Genomic DNA, 21,771 nt, shown 5'->3' on the forward strand with positions numbered 1-21,771 from the left:
AAAACTAATTTTAAAATTCTAAGCAAGAATGAATTCGACTAATCGGAAGGTACTCCTGGCATATTCATAAGTTCGATAAATGGATTGTTTGAAAAAAGATCAACCGCAAATAACTATATTCTGTTTTACCACAAGTCATCTTTTTCCATGAACTTACAGAAAATAAAATTCTAATCATCGGTATTTGGACCAATTATGGTTAAACAGAACAGTTTGTTAATTTTTCGCATATAACCTCAAAAAATAGTTAACAGACAATTTCCGAGATCGCGTGAATCGTGCTAAATCGTTTTACCCCAATTTTCCCACAAACAGAATTTTATGTTGATTTTAGATTTACAATTCCTATGTAGATTCAATATGACCCATCAATATTGGTTCATATTAGGTAGAAAACATCAGTGATCCAAGAACACATGATGAGAATAACAGTACTAACCCGTTTAACTCTCTTTACCCTAATTAATTTTATAAGTTGTATCTCTGAGTGAATTTCCTTTCGCATTCGAATGAAAGGCTGAGAGCGGTTGATGAAAATTGATTGATATTACGTAGAAAACCCGAAAAGTAGATTACAAACAGTTTTAATGACCGCTTGTACCATTTTACCCCAATTTATACTTTATATAAGTCTTAAGGTTTCGTGACTAGGAATAAAATAAGGTTGCTATGGTTCTTATTTTGATTAAACCCATAGCCTCCTTGATAGCAGAATTTTTTTTTCAAATACGATTTTTTCATTGATTGTCAAACGCATTGAATGTAATATTGTTTTGCAATGAATCTCAATCGAGAAATTGTTAATATTTATTTGAAGAAGCGGGAAATGTTTTTGAGTTATTCAGTCAAAACTCAAAATATGCCCGAAGAGTGCGTTAAAAAAAATGTGAAATTGTGGATAGTTTCTTTCAATTCTCGTTGGAGAAAACACGGAAGTATGCAAAGATTCTTCGAGAGCGGGCGAGTGTGAGTGGCTCGACAAGCAATTCAAGGCAATATCAAAACTTATGAATACGAATACATGGGACAGATTGTAGAGTCGTCATGCCATTTTGCAGATTACTCGATTTACAATCAACAAACTGTTATAAAATCGAGAACAATTCTTCTGTTTTAAGAAGCAATACCGTACAAAAATAGTTTGAAAATTGTGTAATACTGCTGTTATAGCAATGCGAAAACTCGAAGCGACTGTGTAAGGTTAACCAGAAATACGACTTTTGAAACAAATTGGGGTAAAACGGTATAACAAGATTCGTGCGGTCATTGAAGCTATTTGTACTCTTATTTTTAGGTCTTTATGTTCTTATCAATTGATTTCCATCAATTGCAATCAGAATGCAAAATAAAGTTCAACCGATTTATGAAAATTATTGTATTCTTCCGTAGCGGCGGTAGCTTTTGTTCGTTTGGTTCGCTCATTTCGAGATCGTTCTATTGTGCACTACACAATACTATACTTGGTTTCTTCCGTTCCGAACGTAAGCGGTTTTGTTTTATCGACTGACTTGGATGAGATGTGAAAGTGAACTGACAGATTTATTGCTCACATACCTCACTGGCTATGTAGTCCAAACTTTACATTTTCCGAATAATTTTAGCTCGATTTCTTCTAAGACTTGTTTTTCTATTGTGAGTTTTAAAATTGCTAAAAAAAAGTAGTTTACAATAGATGTCACTTTGAATAAAAAAAATCATACAAAATAAACACCGAATTTGAAGAAAAAAAAACATTAGAAACAAACCATGTGGGTTATAGCTTAATCGAGAATACCTCGAGTTGTACTAAACACAACAACGTAATTCTTTCTCCATGCCATCAGCAATATGATCAGCAATGTTTGATTGAATTTTCGACAGTGTGAGATAGCCATAAATAACTCAAAAATTCAGTTTTCTCAAACTTTTGAAAACAATGAGGGAAACTCATCAACTCATTGTTTTTTTTTTTCGCGCTCGGAGGACGGTTTTGATGAAGTCCCAATATTCAACTGGATGAGTATAAAAAGTAAACCAACCTTCTTCCACTGGCAGCAGCAAAAACAGACCTTCTGCGAGGTGTAAAATCATTTGAATTTGATTCTGGAACTGAGTTCAGAGCCTGGTTTCTGGTCCACCTGAATTCTCTACATGAATTTAAAATATTAAGAATCTAGTTTCAGAATTAGGTTTTTGAAAATAATTCCAAAATACAGGCTCAACAGTTAAAATGAAGACTCTGGAACAATATTTTTGAAAATGGTTTATTGACCAGAAATTCCATTGTCTGGAACGAAATTTTGTATTCACGTCCTCCTGCTATGACTCGGACATTACCCACTCGCCTTTTTTAAACGAATTTTCAAAGTTTGGCGGATGTTTTAGTCCAAATTTCCAAAGATGATCGGATTTTTTATGCGAATTTTCAAAGTTTTGCGGCGTTCTTGTTTCCTCCAAGAAATGTCAAAACGTTGAGTTCCAGTGTTTATTTGAAAAAAAAAAACTGTTTTAATCCACCTAGTGGTGTAATGATGTTTTTCTCATATACAATACAGTGGAATTCTATTCAAAATGTTTCTCTTCGATTTTTGCTGGAATCCAAGAGATTGTTTGTGCATTAACTAGTATAACATGAATAATGAAACAGTTCTCTGATCGGTTAGGCCATCCATTAGAAAACGGAGTGGGTTCACTATTATATGTACTTGCAGCACCGGAACCCGAGAACCGGTATAATCGAAGTCGGTTCGTACGACCACCAACTAACATGACGTACAAACTCTACTAGTTTTTATTCAAATTTTGAATTTGTTTTACGATTTTGCCATCGTACTCTAAACGACGATTTAATTTTTTGCTGTATCCGAAAATATACAGAAATTTTGGGTAGGACCATAAGACCTTTCATTAGACCCTAAGATTGGGAATAACGGTTTTTGGTCCAGTATAGAACATTTTTATGGTTTTTGTTTCACAAGTGTAAGTGACGGTGTAAATATTTAACACACTTTACCCTATAATTCCGGAACCGGAAGTCGGATCCGAATGAAATTCAGGAATTACGTGAAATCACATACACACACAAAGCCATTGCTCAGTTCGATGATCTGTGTCGATTGGTATATGACTGCATTTTTACTAGTCGGTTTCCTAAGTGATTGCATAATCTTTCTATATGAGAAAGGCAAAAACGTTTTAAGTCGTTTCTCTCGTAATTTTTGTATCAGAAAATGAAAGTTTTTGTTTTCGAAATAACACCAGATTTAGACGTTTCATGCATTTAAAAATCATTGGGCATCGAAAAAAAATAATTTCAAAGTAATGCGGTTCCAAAGTCAGTGTTTTACAAACAAGTTTTTGTCGAGATAAAACCAGATATTGATAGAGATATTTGGCAACAAAAACAAGTTTTATATAGTTTTGCGGATTTTTACGCGGATTTCCGAAGTTACACATTATTTTTGTGCAAAATTGTATATTTAATGGCCTTAAAAACCTACTGCAACTTCGATAGTCTCTCGATTCCGATTCCGGAAACAGTTACACTGGGGTCTTTTTTAACACGGTTTTTATATGTGGTTTTATTTTACAGGGATTTCCGAAATTACTAGGTGTTCTTGTTTTGTCTTAGAAATGCATGAAACTTCGAGATCTGGTGTTATTTCGAAATTTTTTTAAGTCATCTCTTTGACACTTAGAAAATTTTTAATTAAAAAAAAAAATGTTCCGATTACACTAGAGCGAGTCCCAAAGCCGATTTTCATATTCGGTATCGAAAAAATGCTTTCCACAGTTTTTTACGCATTTACGCAAAGTTCCGAAGTTACGCGGATTTCCGAAGTTAGTACTTATCCCCCGCGTAAAATGAGACCTCAGTGTATTCAAAATGTCCAATATGAAACTTGGATCAATTTATCGTGAAATGTTGATGGTAAAGACACAATTACATCACTAGGAGGAAAAACAGGTTTTTCATATAGAAAGGCTATGCAATCACTGTGAAAACCGAATTTACATCCGAGGCTCGGAGGACCGAGTGTCATATACCATTCGACTCAGTTCGTCGAGTACGCAAAATATCTCTGTGTGTATGTACGTATGTGTGTATGTAACGTTTTTTGCACTAACTTTTCTCGGAGATGGCGCGACCGATTTTCACAAACTTAGGTACAAATGACAGGTCCTATAGACCCATACGTAATTCCTGAATTTCATCCGGATCCGACTTACACCACTAGGTGGATTAAAACAGGTTTTCTATCATGACAACGCTTGGTCACGTTAAAAAAGGCGGGTGGGTAATGTCAGAGACATAACTGAATGTCGTGAATACGATAAAACTGGCACGCTCCTATCACTTATTTCTCACATCACATTTCATTTTATACCTTCTACTGGCAGCGGTGTACGGACAGCCCCTTCGCAGAACGGGAAACAGTGAGACGAAAAGTCCTCGATGTTGCTCTCGTTTGTGTCTTGTTTCGAGAACAGTAGCTCAGCAAATGGTAGGAAAATGAACCACTCAATTTTTATATGGATGCTCTTGTATAGAAGCAGACATCTCGTGTTCTGATTGGCTGGTGCTGTCATGGGTTAAATCAAACAGGGTTTTCAATAGTGTAGTGTTGAAAAACTTCAATGTTGTTGCAATACACGTTCAAGTTGAAAATTTTCGATTCTATTGGTAGTTAGATTATATAAATCCTTCCACAGATCACTTAGCTATGAGCTTTCAGAATACGAGAAAGGCAAAAGCGCCTTATGAATTATCCTCTTTGATACTCGTTTATACCGAACATTTCAGAAAAGTTTAATTTTGAACTATTTGAGATTATGTCACACCACTGAAAATTTTATCATAAAATTGTGATCATATTTCCGATGGCATGTAGCAAGAATTATGTTGATTCATTAGATACAACAGGAGATATTCACGATCAAAAACTTATCACTCTCTCAGAGGGTAAATTTTGAAAAGGCGCCATGTAGTAAAGTAAGTCGTATTCACGACAAAAATGACAGATCTATTATTCACATATCTCGATTGAATCGGTTTCTTCTAGGACTTGTTTCTTTTTATTGTGAATTTAAAAAATTCAATTCAATTCAAAAATTGAATTAAAAGGGCATACAACATAGACCCCGTATTTCAAGAAAAACAAAACGTTATAAACAATCCAAGTGTGCTGTAGCTGACCCAGTAAAGAAAAGTAAATGCAACCGAACAGGACACTGAAACAGAATATAGTGTCCAAACTAAGTTGCTTGGAAGTTGATCCATAAAGTCTATGAAATTCGAAGATATTCCCAACCAGCGATCCACGGACCGCTGGGAGTCCACGAAGTAGTTCTCTGGGGGCTGCGAATCGTTTTCATATACAGTTTTTGTTATCAGTAATGGTTTCTAGTAGTACAAGTTGATACTCGTTCATACTAAACATTTATGAATACTTAAATTTAGAGTTATTTATGGTTATCTCATACAACTGAAAATTCTATCACAAAGTACTGACCATATATTCCTGCGTTAAATATAACATGAGATATTCGCGACTAAGTTCTACCTATTGTTTTCCAGGATAAATTTCTAAAAGGCACCCTATAGTAAAGTAAGTCGTACTCGTAACAAAATTCAACACCGTTTCAAAATTTTTCTAGGCATCTCGCGACACTCTGATCAACTGATCAACACTCTGAAGGTCTAACCGCACAAGACCGATCCGAGATCTCTACGGAACCGACTTTTCTTCTGCTTTTGTCTGAGCTGCACCTGCACAATCTCAAGATTCGACCGTAATATCTAACAAACTTTTTATTTCTTCTATTACAGATCGCATATATTTCGGTGTCACGTCGTGCAGATCTTCATCGCAAATTGTTAGCCAGAAAGCCGGCTAACAGAAGCACAAATCCAAGGACACCAGCCACCTTGTGACTAACTTTGGACACACAGATTGCGGTGTAAGTATTGTTCTTTTATTCTCTCACTTAGCTGTGTAAAAGAAAGAGAAAAAAAACGACGAAAACAACAAAGCAATAGCAATCACTAGTTCAGTCTATCGGACAAAAGAAATCTCACCGTTTGTCCTTTTCCACTGTAATCCACCAATCGTCGTTCGTTGTTATTTATTTTGATTCGCCTGCAAATTGCCTGGCGGGTTTTTTTCTCTCTCTTCTGTTCTTGTGAAATTGCACAGTGATGTATCCGAACTGAAGACAGTTGAATAACTCAATTCGGACCAAATCTAAATCCTTTCCGAAACACAAATATGATCTTTGAACCTTGAATGTGAAATCTTTAAGTTGTACATAATTTGTTTGGCCAACATTCAATCGCCTACGGCCCGATGTCGAAGCGGGTGCCGTCAGTGTTCAGCCTGGGAATCGGACCGGGCGGAACACGAGAACGGGACGAATAACTGGTATTTGCTTTCGACTCTGCTCCCACCAGTCGAGAGTTCGGCACGGGAATCCCAGCAGATGTATTTATATAAATTTGCATAATTGTGTCGTTCGTCTTGGTTCCTGGGAAAACGTAATTCACGATAGCCATCTTGGGCCCTGGCCTAATGCCACCAGAAGTACTGTCCTGTAGGAGGATGGGGGTTGTGAAGCAAGGGCACAGAATAAAAATGCATCGCTCCCGATGAAAATGCGAGGACGACACGAGCTCTGAAAGCTCTTCTGGACGAAAAATTCGTAACAAAATTGAATCAAACTGAATTTTCATAGATAATGGAAGAGAAGAAATGTGCTTATGTGTGACGTGAAAGCATTCCGCGGTACATCGGGACCCGGACCGGGAACAAATATAAACGTGCTTAGCTTCCGAGACAGAGCGACAGAGAGAGAGAGAGCGAGAGAATGCGAAACGAAACGAGTGCACTTTTATATGGCAAAATGCCATCCGCGAGGGTGAAGTCCGTCGCCGAAGTACGGTCTAATCCGGAAAGCAAACACAACTGCGACCAGAAAATGTTGAATAAACAGCCGAACTAAACATAAATTGTGCTGAGGGGATTCGTTGGGGAAAGCAGCGGAAAACAGTGGCTTCAGTGGATAGCAGGCAGACTGACTGCCTGGAAAAATCCACCCGGGATAAGTAGTAGAAAAAATCCCGGAAAATGAATGCCTGCAGTTAGTTAGGTTAGTTGACGGGGCTAAACATGCACGGTTGAATTTTTAATTCAGAAACGGTTGCATTGCAATCAACTTGGCATGGGAAGCGTGTCGGCTTATCGCAGGATTTGTACTTGAAGTCTAGATTTAAGGGATCATATCATTATTGTTTTCTTTGGGAACCTTTTTTTTGGGAACCCCATAGTAAACTGTTTCAATATTTAGAATGGCAAAAAAATGACTACTGAGATGTGGTTTCTCTTGTATTGCCTGCATTTCCACTCAAACATGGGTTGTAGCAGGTTTGAGTCCTTCAACTAAATAATCTTTGAGGTTTGAGTCCTTCAACTAAATAATTTTTGGCAGTTTTTTTTACTACACCGAAACCTCCATTTACGAACTAAACGGGGGTTCGTAAAAAGAGGTAGTTCGTAAAAAAAGTTTACGTTATTTGGGATTTGGTTCGTAAAAAAAGTTTACGTTATTTGGAATTTACTTCGTAAAAACAGTTTTGTGTGATTATTGTGGAAACCGCGCATCATATGTTTATTTTCGGAACGGATGTGAAGAGTAAGTGCAAGAAAATGATGTTTGGGCTCGTTTCAAAATACAAGATGGCGGCTTCCGGTTTATTGAGATTGCCTAAAACCTCTAACAATATGGATATTTTCGGAACGGAACTGATGAGTAGATGTCAGAAAACGATATTTGAGGTAGTTTTGAAATTCAAGATGGCGACTTCCGGTTTGTTGATATTCCTTAAAAATCCTTACAATATGGATATTTTCGGAACGGAATTGATGAGTAGATATCAGAAAACAATGTTTGAAGTGGTTCTGAAATCCAAGATGGCGACTTCCGATTTGTTGATATTCCTTCAAACCCCTTACAATTTGGGTATTTTCGAAAAAAGATTTAAAAGAAAACGTCGGAAAATTATATTTGAGGTGGTTTTGAAATGCGAAACAGTGACTTCCGGTTTATTAGTATCTTTTGAATGTTTTTGCCATTTTCCTTTAACTTGGTATTCCTTTAAAACACTATACCGTTCCGAAAATATCCATATTGTAAGGGTTTTCAAGAAATATCAACAAATCGGAAGTCGCCATGTTGAATCTCAAAACTACTTCAAACATCATTTTCCGACATCTACTCATCAATTCCGTTCCAAAAATACCCATATTGTATGGGTTTTCAAGGAATATCAACAAACCGGAAGTCGCCATCTTGGATTTCAGAACCACTTCAAACATCATTTTCCGACATCTACTCATCAATTACGCTCCGAAAATACCCATATTGCAAGGGGTTTCAAGGAATATCCATCAACCAGAAGTCGCCATCTTGGATTTAAGAACCATATTGTATGAGTTCTCAAGAAATATCAACAAACCGGAAGTCGCCATATTGGATTCCAGAACCACTTCAAACATCATTTTCCGACATCTACTCATCAATTCCCTTCCGAAAATACCCATTTTGCAAGGGTTTTCAAGGAATATCAATCAACCGGAAGTCGCCATCTTGGATTTCCAAAATACTTCAAACATCATTTTCCGGAATCTACTCTATAAGCCCGTTTCAAAAATACCCATATTGTAGTAATAATTTTATTCCATGGAAATCGCTTTCGATGAATGACAAAACCTCTTTTTACGAAGTAGGTTCGTAAAAAAAGTTTACGTTATTTGGGATTTGGTTCGTAAAAAAAGATTACGTTATTTGGGATTTGGTTCGTAAAAAGAGGTACGTAAAAAGAGGTAACGTATAAAAAGTGTTCGTAAACGGAGGTTTGGGAGTATTTATCTAACAAGTTAATTACAAAATTTTCAATGGATTCTACGAATAGCTATCATTTTAGCTTAGAGAGAAAATGTTTAATCTATAAAAAAGGTTTGTTTCATATTCTTGAACATTTTACCGATTGCGATGCTTACAGCCAATAGGTTTTGTGATCAAATGATGGTTCCCGAGTATGATGAAGTGATATTCCTTACTTGTCTAAAGTAACGTGGATTCAATTAGATTCGAGAGACAAATTGAAGTTGAGTCAGTCAAGTCCTGGAGTATTAATGTTGCACGACAGAAGAACAATGATGAATTCAACCATTGAAATTGGTGCTTCGTTAGCATTATAATGAAATATCTCTGCTTAGTATGTTATATTATCCGATGTCCGGAAAAACATTTATTTGTTTCATTTGTCATTTGCTAATCTCCGCACCACTCTTATCTTACTGAAAATATTTATTTCATTACTCAATCAACAATCCCAATACAATCCCAATGATTATCCCAATACAATCGGAATTTTATTAACTCAGTTCTATGTAATTTTGCATTCTAACCTTTTCCATTTTCTTAACAACATTGTTGGCTAGTAAACAAAAATCATTTTAAAACTGTTTTGAAGACATTCGCAAAAAGACCAACATAATCGAAGCCAAGAATGTCCAAAACTGCACAATAGGATGACTATTGAGTGTAAAATCATGCACAATGATGATTTCTACTCAATTTTCACAGGTTTTGCCTTTTTCTGTAGGAAGAATAAAAAAATACTGGGAAAACCGGACTTTCGATGTCCGTGAGTCCCGAAGTGTCACATGCTATTCAACTAAACTCGACGAGGTCGGAAATCGTTCATTTGAAAGCTAGTACTGGTTTGTTGGTTAAGTTCGAAGATGATCAAAGATCAAATGGTGGTCACTCCCTGCTCCCGAGATATAATGGTAAGCTCCAGTTCTAAGATCAAATGGTGGACAAATCCGATTATATACACTAAGGTCTCTTTTTACACGGTTTTTTTTCACACGGTTTTTTTATACACGGCTTTTTTTACACGGATTCCGGAATTAACACGGTTTTTATTTACACGGTTTTCGCAAATAACACGGTTTCTGATGAGAGTTTAAAAAGCACTGTCATATGTTTTTCAAGAAAAATTTTAAAAAAGGGAACAGGTTGTCTGTAAGAAAACGATTATGAGAGTTAATTTAAAGTTTGAAAGTGAACTAAAATCATTCATTCAACAATTCACGAGAGTATTGACTGTCGTTCCATAAAATGATTAATCAGTCTTCAGATCTTGAACACCTGTCGTAAATTACACGACAACGTCTCTTCCCCTCAGTTGTGGTGTATGATGTCAGCATCGTCATTGATATCATCGAGAATTTCGGAGCGTTGAAGAACTAGTCAAATTAACTTCAACTCTTCATCATATCGAGCAGTACAGTATTTCATACCCATTTGAATGGTATAGCTCTTGTAGTATTAGGATTTACGCCGATGAAATGAGTTGCTTCAGCATGACACATAGTTAACGCTCGTATCTGTACTGTATTTTACAGTATTGTACTATATTTTCGACTCAAATACTGTGTACTGTTTTTTACCCTCAAATCTACTGTATTTTAATTTGTACTGTATTTTTACACTGAAATATACTGTATTTTTAACACTAAAATTTAATACAGAATTTTAAATCTTCAACGCATCGAATTTCGATCTGTGGCAGTACAAGAACAGTAACAACACGTAGCGAACGTGAATGAGAACACAACAACAACACACACAAATTTTTTCATTAATAATTCTTGTGCAGAGCGCGTCACAACAATCAAGCGAAACTTTGATGATTGAAAAGGAGAAAAATGTCTCAACCAAAAAGAAAATATACTCCAAATTAAATTCATTATCAAAAACATCCGTTTCTCAAAAAATGTTATTATTACTTTCGCACATTTTTCAGTTTTCGACGAATTTTAAAATGCCCTGAAAAGGAAATAAAATATAATTGAGTTTATGAACTTGCTTTGAACTATTTGTTTAGTCTTGTTAAGACGTAGAGCCGTATTGAGTAAGTTTTACATGACATGCGAATACAACTGTGTGATTAAAACCGCGAAAAAGCTACCGCAGAGACTGTACTCGAACCCGAAAATAGTTCCTATCCTCCTTAATCGTTTTGCCAATTAAGCTATCCTGCTTGTGAAACATACAAAAAACGGACTAATTGAGGGCGGAAACACCTTGCGGAGGGATTGTTATTGAGAAATGACTACAAATGAACGCCGTAGGGCCCGGAACAGCTGAACATGCTCGGTTCTTATGTTCGGTTAGGCTGTTTGTATGTGTGTCTCACATGTAGGATAGTTTAATAGGCAAAACGATTTACCCGTATTTGGCTTGCTACGGGTTCGAGTCCCATCTCTGCGGTGGATTTTTCGCGGTTTTCATTACATAGTTGTATTCGCATGTCATTTTTTAAATCTGTTTTCCTCGTAAGATGCTGATCAAATTTATTTGCTTTTGTTTTTTATTCACTATTTTTAGAAAAAAGCGTACTGTAAAATGTACTGTATTTTCAAGGTCGATGTACTGTATTTCCTTGATTTTTACGCCAAATGTACTGTTTTTTGTTGAAAAAAATATACGAGCGTTACACATAGTAATACCTTTTCTAATTTGATTTATATTCATCTCTATGAATTCTTTCCCTTTAATTCTGTCTCTGCGTGCATAGATCTTCATCCAATACCCATGTCTTCCCACTCAGTTTAGTTGAAACTGACTGTTAAGATCGTTAGTGTTTACTACACATCGCACCTTCGGAATTGAAAAGAACTGATTCTCAAGCTTGATTTGTAGTGAAAGTGTTTATTGGTGGTATTACTAGCACTTCTTTAGTCGAACGTTCCAGTTTGAAAGTATGATGCATGAGTCATTTAGATTAATTTGCTTGTCGTACAATGCATTTTCTAAGTGTTCTAATTTTAATTTATCATTCAATGTGTTTTATCAAGTATGACTGGACCCTTCTCGTAACCTCTGGCTGTTTTTTAGATTTCCGTTTTTATTGTGAAACAACAGTTACATTTTCATAGTTATGTGCACCTTACATAAATTTGGGAGTTAAAGATAAGCCTTTTTCCCCTTCAAACTATCAAGAGTTACATTTTATCCTAAACAAAACAAACAAATAATCAAATCTACGGTTTTTGGAATTATTACGTCAAATTTTCCACGCGGTTTTTTTTTTGCATGGTTTGCGCAATTAACACGGTTTCCTTTTACACGGATTTTTTAACACGGTACGCACCCCCCGCGTAAAAAGAGACCTTAGTGTAATTGTATAAGTGACGCACCCGACAGATCGCACCTTTTTTCATTCGGCTCGTTTTCCTCAGAGCTTTTTGACTGACTATATCTTAGCTATTTTTTTTAACTATTTCAAAATTTTTATCACCATTAGAATGGTAAATTTACTAAGAATAGAATGTACTAAGAGTAATACTGTCATTCAGTAAAAACCATTCAAGCGAATAGGTTGTGTTTCGATTATATTGCTCGTGAATTAACGGTTGCAGGTAGTTAAAACTGCTGGTGCTAATAGCCAAGGCAATATTCGGGGCGTTTCCCGACTGGAAAGCTAGCAACGAAGGCCATCCGGTTCATACGCACAGAGGTGTAGAGACACAGAGGTGCGAGGGCATAGAAGTAACGAGTCACAGAGGTGCCATCGCATAAAGGTGCGAAGACGAAGGGGTGCAAAGGCACAGAGGTCCTTAAGCGACAATTTTAGCATGACGGTACTAAATATGGGTAGCATGACACGGATTCCAAGACCTCCTGCACGTCCAAGTGCATTAGATTTATCTCTTTGCTCGACTTCAATTCGACTAGGTTGCACCTGGAAAGTATTTCCTGATTCACACGGTAGCGATCATTTACTAATCATCATGTCAATTAGCAGGAACAAAGGCATTGCTAATTCAGTTAATATTCCATATGATTTGACAAAAAATATTGACTGGATTAAATACCAAAGTGATATTTCAAGTGTCTTAACTTCAATGGAAGAGCTCCCCCCACTTGAAGAATATGACTTCCTCGTTTGTTCGCTTCTGGAGGCTGCAGAACAAGCCCAAATCAAACGATTTCTTGGCCCATCGTCTAACAGAAGGCCTCCAAACCCTTGGTGGGACAAAGAGTGCTCAGATGCAAAACAGGCGAAACAAAATGCTTTCAAGACGTTTTTAAAACGAGGAGGAGGAACTCCTCAGAATTTTGAAAATTTCTTGACTTTAGAAACCAAGTACAAGAGCATACTTCGGGCCAAGAAATGTAGCTATTGGAGACATTTTGTTGAAGGTTTGTCAAGAGAAACCTCAATGAGCACTCTTTGGAATACGGCCAGACGAATGAGGAATCGTAACGTAGGAAATGAGAGTGAGGAATACTCGAACCGATGGATATTTGATTTTGCGAGGAAAGTTTGTCCAGATTCTGTTCCTACGCATAGCATTATTAGGGAGTCTTCTCCAAATAATGGTTCCATTGATAGCATCTTTTCAATGATGGAATTTTCCATATCACTCATGTATTGTAACAATAATGCTTCTGGGTTGGACAGAATTAAATTCAACTTGGTGAGGAATCTGCCCGACCTTGCAAAAAGACGTTTGTTGGAATTGCTCAACAAGTTTCTTGAGCAAAATATTGTTCCACCTGGCTGGAGGCAAGTGAAAGTTATCGCCATTCAAAAGCCGGGGAAACCAGCTTCCAATCACAACTAATATAGACCCATTGCAATGTGGTCCTGCATCGGAAAATTGTTCGAAAAAATTATTCTACGAACGGTTTGTTGTCAGATACTCAGTTTGGTTTCCGTATAAATAAAGGGATGAATGATTGCCCTGCATTACTTTCGTCTGACATCCAAATTGCCTTCGCTCAAAAACAACAAATGGCATCTGTATTTTTAGAGATTAAAGGAGCATTTGATTCAGTTTCCATTGATGTTCTTTCAGACAATCATCAACATGGACTTCCAGTGATTATAAATAATTATTTGTTGCCGATTCGGCAACAATCAGAATTAGCTACATTGGTCTCCCGCAAGGCTCATGCCTCAGTCCGCTCCTGTATAATTACTATGTAAACGACATTGACAGCTGTCTAGTAACCCCTTGTACACTAAGACAATTGGCAGATGATGGCGTGGTTTCAGTTACTGGCACCAAAGCTATTGATCTGCAAAAACCATTGCAAGATACCTTAGATCAGGGGTTCCCAAAGTGGTCGATATAGACCCCTTGGGGTCGATATCTTTTTTGCGGGGGTCGACGTAAACGAAAACTGACTATGGGGGTCGACGAGGTCTAGAAATCGACCCCCTATTGTTTGATATAAGTTGTTATTTGAAATATTCATGCTAAAAAAGTAGTGTTTATTTCACCATCCGCAGAAATTCGTAAGTAATTTATCAATATTAAAAAAGCAAGGAATTGAATTTTCACAGGAATTTGTTAATGAGGGTCTGCGGCCTAAGTTAATTTTAGTAAAGGGGTCTATGACCCAACATAGTTTGGGAACTCCTGCCTTAGATAAATTGTCCGTTTGGGCTGTTCATCTGGGTATCGAATTCTCTGCGGAGAAAACAGAGCTGGTCGTCTTTTCAAAAAAGCATGATCCCGCGCAACTTCAGCTTCATATGATGGGAAGAATAATCGAACAGGTTTTGACTTTCAAATACCTCGGGGTGTGGTTTGATTCCAAATGCACGTGGGGAGGACACATTAGGTATCTGATAACGAAATGCCAACAAAGAGTAAATTTTCTTCGAACAATAACAGGATCTTGGTGGGGTTCTCATCCGCAAGATCTAATAAAATTGTATCAAACAACGATACTTTCAGTGATGGAATATGGATGCGTTTGTTTTCGTTCCGCTGCAAACTCTCATATTATAAAACTTGAGCGAATTCAGTATCGTTGTCTGCGAATTGCGCTAGGCTGCATGCATTCGACACATACAATGAGTCTTGAAGTTCTGGCGGGAGTTCTTTCATTGAAAGATCGTTTTTGGCAGCTTTCATCGCGACTGCTAATAAGATGTGAGGTACTGAATCTCCTGGTTATTAATAACTTCAAAAGGCTAGTTGAGCTTCAATATCAAACAAGATTCATGACAGTATATTATAACCTTATGCCACAGGAAATCGACCCTTCAAGATATATTCCTATCCGTGACAACCTCCTAAATGTCCCTGACTCAACTTTATTTTTCGACACATCCATGCAGCGTGAAGGGCGTGAAATCCCGGAACACCTACGCTCGATGGAAATCCCAAAAATATTTACAAGTTAGTTCAGGCATATTGACTCTGAGAAAATATTTTATACGGACGGATCACGAAATGAAGAGGCTACTGGGTTTGGTATATTCAACAATAATGCTTCATTTAGGCTTCAAGAACCTGCATCTGTTTATATAGCAGAGTTAGCAGCAGTTCATTATAGCTTGAGTGTAATCGTCACATTAGCATATCTCCAAACCATTATTTTCTCTTCACAGATAGTCTGAGTGCAATTGAAGCAATTCGCTCAAACGCTGCTGGCAAGAATGAACCGTTTTTCTTGGGCGAAATAAAACAGTGTTTGAACGACATATTGAATAATAATTATCAAAACACAATAGTTTGGGTCCCGGCTCATTGCTTCATTCCAGGCAATGAAAGAGCCGATAGTTTAGCCAAACGTGGTGCTGTTGAAGGTGAAATTTATGAGAGACCAATTGCTTTCAACAAATTCTATTGCGCGTCCCGCCAAAGAACGCTTGCCAGCTAGCAAACTTCTTGGGATAAAGATGATCTGGGTCGGTGGATGCACTAAATTATTCCTAAAATATCGACAGAGGTATGGGGGAACGTGCCGTTATGAGCCAATTTATTCTGATACCTGATGGTTCAGGGGACTGGATGTGAGTAGGGACTTCATTCGTGTGATGTCCAGACTCATGTCCAATCACTACATGAGTGATCACATCTCCTTCGAATTGGACTTTCCGAGACTAATCATTGTGCTTGTGGCGAAGGCAATATTGATCATGTCGTTTGGACATGCGTGGAGTATCGTGATGTCAGATCTCAAATAATAAATTCCTTGCGTACTCAAGGTAGACTATCCAATGTCCCAGTTCGCGACATTCTTGTTTGTCGTGACCTTCCTTACATGAAACTTCTTTATCATTTCATTTGGTCCTTTGTAGTTCCAATTTAAATTTTATTTTATGTTAGGCTGTTTTCTTTTCCATGAGTTCAACCAATAGCCAGCTTTCTTATATCAAATAAAAGTGATGAACTGATACAAACAAACCTGAAATAGTTATAAGATCATGTACAAAATAAATGTATTTTATTTAATGTAATTTAAAATAGCAACTCGCTTGATAAAAACAGTGTTTAGATTAACTAATGAATACCAACATACTAATATGATATTCGAAATGTATTAGGTTTAAAGTACTATGTATTGTGGATGCCACGGCGAAGGAAAACTTATGTATATTGCCTATGAAATAAACGTATTTATGGAAAAAAAACACTGTGCATCTTGAAAATGCTCAAATCTAGTAATTTTATATAAATATTGACTTTTCTTTGAAACCTTTTCAATATGAAATTTGACCATTTCATAGAACAGTACCGAGATGAAAACCGTCGCCAATGAAGCCGTTATGAATTTTTTCATAAAATGTTGATGACGATCATTCTTTTGTTACATTCTTTGCTCAATTCGAGCATGGCAGTCGCCGCTACATTCAGTCAGCGCTCGGTCATGACTGCCATATGTGACATTTATCCGTGTGATACGAACGACATTCATGTGGTGTGACTGTCCGGATAGCAGGCAACATAGAAGTTCCCATGTACCCGATATTCGAAAAAAAATGCCAGCAGTTTCCAGCACTGGACAAACAACACTAAGTGCCAAGTGTTTTGCAATAGGTTTTATCGAATTGAGAAGATTTCGTATACTTTTTGAGGGGTGTGTGAAAGGTGGGATGGAAACATGTCCTTATACATACTGTCTTTGCAATGACTGAGATCTTATTTTTTTTGGAAAAAGAATACACCCAGAGACAAGACTCGAACCTGCGTTCCTATGCATTCCGTGTATACGTGTTTACCATTTTAGCCACCCAGGTCTAAAAAGTCTACAAAGAAGAACGGATGTGGATTCAAAAATGTCTAATTTTCAATCTACGACATTTTCATGAACGTTCCCAGAGGTGTTAAGCTCCGTCATTTACTGGGCCGAATTGGAAATATTTGATGCGAGATTCGAACGAATGAGTCAATTGTTGTGCGGCTTGTTTTCCATAAATATGATCACAACGCATTATTTCTGATTTTGTACACATGAAACATCGAAAAACCCGTGTCAAAACATAACTCCCGTTCCCGCACACAAAAACAGGTCAGACTTGATACTCAGCATCGCTTGGCAGCTAACGTGGCCAAACAGTCCAGTCTAATTTTGAGCCAGTTCCGCACGAAATATTTGCTAAACACGATAAATTCACATTTTCGCATTCACAGGCGCTACACAACATAACAATTAGTTGCCGGTTGCCGGTACCCGAAACAAAGAAACTGGATCACTATCGACTGCATCCAGCAGCCGCACGACCCACAAATCCGATTTCCCGAATATGGGGCCGATTTGATCCATGTAATTGAATCGGTATCGTTTACAAACAACCCGCCACCGGCTGAACCACAAACAGAGGCCGTTGCGGTTTTGGCTTCCGAACACGACCGCGTCAGTGACGCGTTACTTCTAGCTAAATTGGTCTCCGTCGCTCTCAACCCGATGCACATTCCGGTCCCGGTCCCGATCGGTCTGATCCGCAAAACTATTTTTGATATCCCGTCCGACCCGGACTCTGCAGCAGCTATGCAACGCCTGCACACACACACACACACTGGCAAATTACGGCTATGGCGAATCAACCAAATAAATTGCTGGCAATCTGTAAATTTATAGGCAATTAATAATTTTCCCCCGGTTCACATGTGCGCACGGATGCGCTTGTTTCCACTCACAGATAAGCGAAACGGGTTGTGGGATTAGAAGTGGACCGCGTTCGAAATGTCCGAACATCCTTCGGCGGCGTCTGGCAATCTGTGAGCGAAAAACGGTGCAAGTGGATAGAATCGTTTCTTTTTTTTCCGGCGGCGGGAGTGTCACGTGCGGAACAATTTTAATTGGATTAATCAACACAAACTTAGACTGAGTTCTTGTTCGGAAAAAGGAAGCTTGAATTACTTATAAATAAGAAACGTTTTGCAACATGCAACTCGATTGAATTTACACAAAAAGATGCTCAATTTTATTTACCTATCCAATCAATTCCAACGACCGCTGCATCGTACTCATCTTCGCAATCCCAAGAACTTCAGACGACAGCATTTTTCACATTTGAGACAGAAAACCTCATCGCCTGCAGCCTGACCGCAGTCTGATGATGCAGCCGAAGCACAGGACACTGCGGGGATTGGTTTGTGTGTGTTTTTATCATCGCATGTTTGTTCCGAGTTCTCGCCGACTCGGAGATTAGTTCTTTCACTTTCCACTCAACGGTGTGTGAACGGAACTCGTAAGGCTTTACGCTTGATTACAAATAATTTACGATTCACACAAATTACCTTGAAGCTCTGGGGCTCGGTCGGTCCTACCCGGTCTTCAAGTCACGTCAGTTAACGTAGAAACCAATCCAGCTCTTCTTGACTGCTGGTGATCTTTCAGAGCCTGTAGGCAATTTCAGCATCCCGCACGTCGGAACGGAGAAGTCATCGGTCGGTCGGGACAATGCCAGCAAGGAGCAAAGAACCGCTATAGCTACTCTTCGGGTTTGCTGCCTCAGGCTTGTTTTGGAATGCTAATCTCTAAGCTGGGAATTAAATTTCCGGCAATTATAAGTAATAAAAAGCACGGAGAGTCGGAGAGAACTGCGGCGGGGCAATGGCAATCCTGAATGGCGTCGGGATAAAGGAATTTTTAATTAGCAACAATTAGGTGGCTCATCATAATAATATTTCCCGGCAAATGAATTTTCGAGCAGGCATTTTCATTTAATTACCGGCCCCTTCGGAGATGGCAGACACGGAGATGCGGTGCGGACAAAGCCGTTGGAATGTTCTCGGCGTGGGTTTTATGGGCCGGAAAGATTGCATGCAATCCGGCTTTCGCTGGGCAAAACAAAAACAAAACAGATAAGAAATGAATGTTTTGAAGTTTTATCGGCAGGGGCTGCATTTACCATTGGATTAGACTTCTTGATATCCTAAAAGAAGCGATGTTCCGGAACGACTGTGGGCCAGCTCCGGTGATAGAAGAGTAACAATTTTCCATAAAGCAAGACAATGGTTACGGTTATTGGTTTGAATATCTACTTCGTAAACACAATAAAACCATCATCTACTATCGCCTCGTGAACGAAATCAAAAATGGCTACCCTATTAAAAATGCTTTTGTAAACGAGTAAACCGGGAGGAATGTATAACTCGTTGATCCAATGCTGAAACCCGTTCCAACCAAAGCCGATTCACCGAAGAAAAATTCCGGGAATTGACAACAGAAAAGAAAACAGATGGACAGTATGACAAATCATTTGTTGTCCACAGATGGAGAGAGATCAATTTGATTCAAGTATATGGTTTGTAAAGTGAAGGTATGTATTTTTGCACTAAAATTTCTTCAAATTTTTGTAATTCGGAAACGGTTATTAGTAGAAAATGGGTGTCGAAAAAGAAGTTCTGAGAGCTCAATAAAGCACTCAAAAAACAAAAGTCCAACTCATCTTCAAGATTTAAAAAAAACGGGTGGCTTATTTCACAGACATGACTGGAGGACAAGTGGGCGGGTTCGATTCCTATTTAAAGAAGCAACTAAACTTTTTAATTCAACACCATCAGCACTATGAGATATCAACAAATAACTCAATACTGAAGATGTGAAGAAGAAGTGAAGATTACAGTTTAAAGTATAAAAAAATTTGAATAAGAAATAATCTCTCCACATCCTCTCAAAGATAGGGTATTTACCTTTTCATCCATCCATACAAAATATATGGCGCAATGATGATGTTTTGCGATTAGAGTTCTGGATAGGTAGGGAAGGGCTGCCACTGTTCAAAAGTATTTGATTTTAAAGCATTTTTTCGCTACTTTTCAAAAACAACTATGCGATCCTACACATTTCTGCACCTTAAAGGTTATTTCCAATTCTTTGCGGTGTCGACAAAAAAATCACAGAAACAAGGGCTAGACTTTTGTAATTTAAGTCGGTGTGAGTAAAATTTAAATAAACGGCTATTAGATAAATAAACTCAGAATATTTATAGCATACATAACATAAAACACCAATATAAATGTCGTTATATAAATCTATTTATGGTATATCAGGAGTTGAAATAAATTAGTAGCGTTTTTTCTGCTAAGTTTCATGTTTTTTTTTGTGAGATTATCATTACAGTACCGACTCGGATACCACGTTTGAAAAATTCCTTTGCCTCAGATTCGACAAATTAATCGATCCAATGTTAGTTTTTTAAACTGACCTGACAAGTTATGCGCCATGGATTGGAGCATATGGCAACCGTAAGGAGCAATGTCTGATAAAAATGGCGTCCGGGGCAGAACTTTTCATTGCAGCGATTACCAACAAAAAAAGCTTCTACAACTTTCGAAACATGGGGTCTTGCATTGTCATGAAGCAAAAATACTACATCATGAAGATCTTAATATTGCGTTCGCTTTGCATGCATCTATCTATATATATAAAAATGCAGAGATCATTCTTTGTAATCGCATCACGTAAGAACGGATGGACGGATTGAGATGTTTTTTTTTTTTTTTGTTTGATCAGTTTTTACCCCCACCGGGTTCGTACATCAAAAAAATTAGGAAAACTTACCGGAAAAGTGGGAAAAACCAATAAAGTTATTTTGTATGGACAATGGAATTTTCCACTGAAAAAGTCGCCAATGATTGCTAGATCTACAATTGATGTTTGGCGCGCAAGGAGATGCTCAGTATTTCGCCGTTGAAGAAAAGAATACTAGATCTTTGGAAAATCGTTTGGCGCGCAACGAGTAGATTTGGGTGGAGATTTTACATGCATGATTGATTCGTCATTTGGAAACACGTACCTAATAGGGTATCAAAATCATTACTTGCCAAATGACAGAAACACAAGTTCTAATGTCATTTACCAGTAGATGTAGTTAGATGAATTATGTTGGCCATCGTGAGCGTGAGTTGAACAAATCAAATTATGTAACGATTTTTTTACGTATCAATGATAGGATTCTGCTGTTGAAATAATCAGTTCAGATGGAAATATTTTCCTTGCATTTAGCATGCTGACGTTTGTTCAGCCGATTCGAGTGAGTTTTCAAGAGTTTGTTTACTTCAAAACAGATGGTATTCATGATATTTGTAAGCTGCTTAAGCCAAATCATTTCATTTTCCGAACTTTGGATTACTTGACGAATTACCATATGCGAATCGTGAATATCATATCTGAAGGAGAAATCGTGGCATGTAAGAAGCATTAGTTGTGAGATCTGCTGTTTTATACATTGGCTTTAACGATAAGAAGAATACTGGTATAATCACTCCTCATGTTCACTCCGCTAGAACAGAATATTGATTCTCAGGACTGAATACTAAGCAAACCGATGTGGTGGCTCGACGAATGAGAGGCTTTTTGATACAATTCTTGAACGAATATAGCGTTCATGTCAAAGTTAATGGACACAATATTTAATAAAAGGGTAATTTGAACTTTCGAATGTCCAAGTATTTTTGATTTTATCGC

The 21,771-nt window shown here is 37.7% G+C and overlaps 1 protein-coding gene across 4 annotated transcripts in view; it reads left to right on the plus strand.

Moving 5' to 3' along the window:
• LOC131432983 (uncharacterized) overlaps positions 1–21,771 on the plus strand; it is a 701,653-nt gene that overhangs the window by 363,341 nt on the left and 316,541 nt on the right. For 2 of the 4 annotated variants that reach the window (XM_058599679.1, XM_058599678.1), the window contains one exon: positions 5,810–5,938. The gene's annotated coding sequence lies outside the window, so the exon portion shown is untranslated. Of the gene's footprint in view, positions 1–5,809; positions 5,941–21,771 lie in introns of all 4 variants that reach the window. The other 2 variants (XM_058599682.1, XM_058599680.1) reach the window with 1 other exon arrangement.

Source organism: Malaya genurostris, chromosome 2 (genome assembly GCF_030247185.1).
Source record: "Malaya genurostris strain Urasoe2022 chromosome 2, Malgen_1.1, whole genome shotgun sequence".
NCBI lineage: Eukaryota > Metazoa > Arthropoda > Insecta > Diptera > Culicidae > Malaya > Malaya genurostris.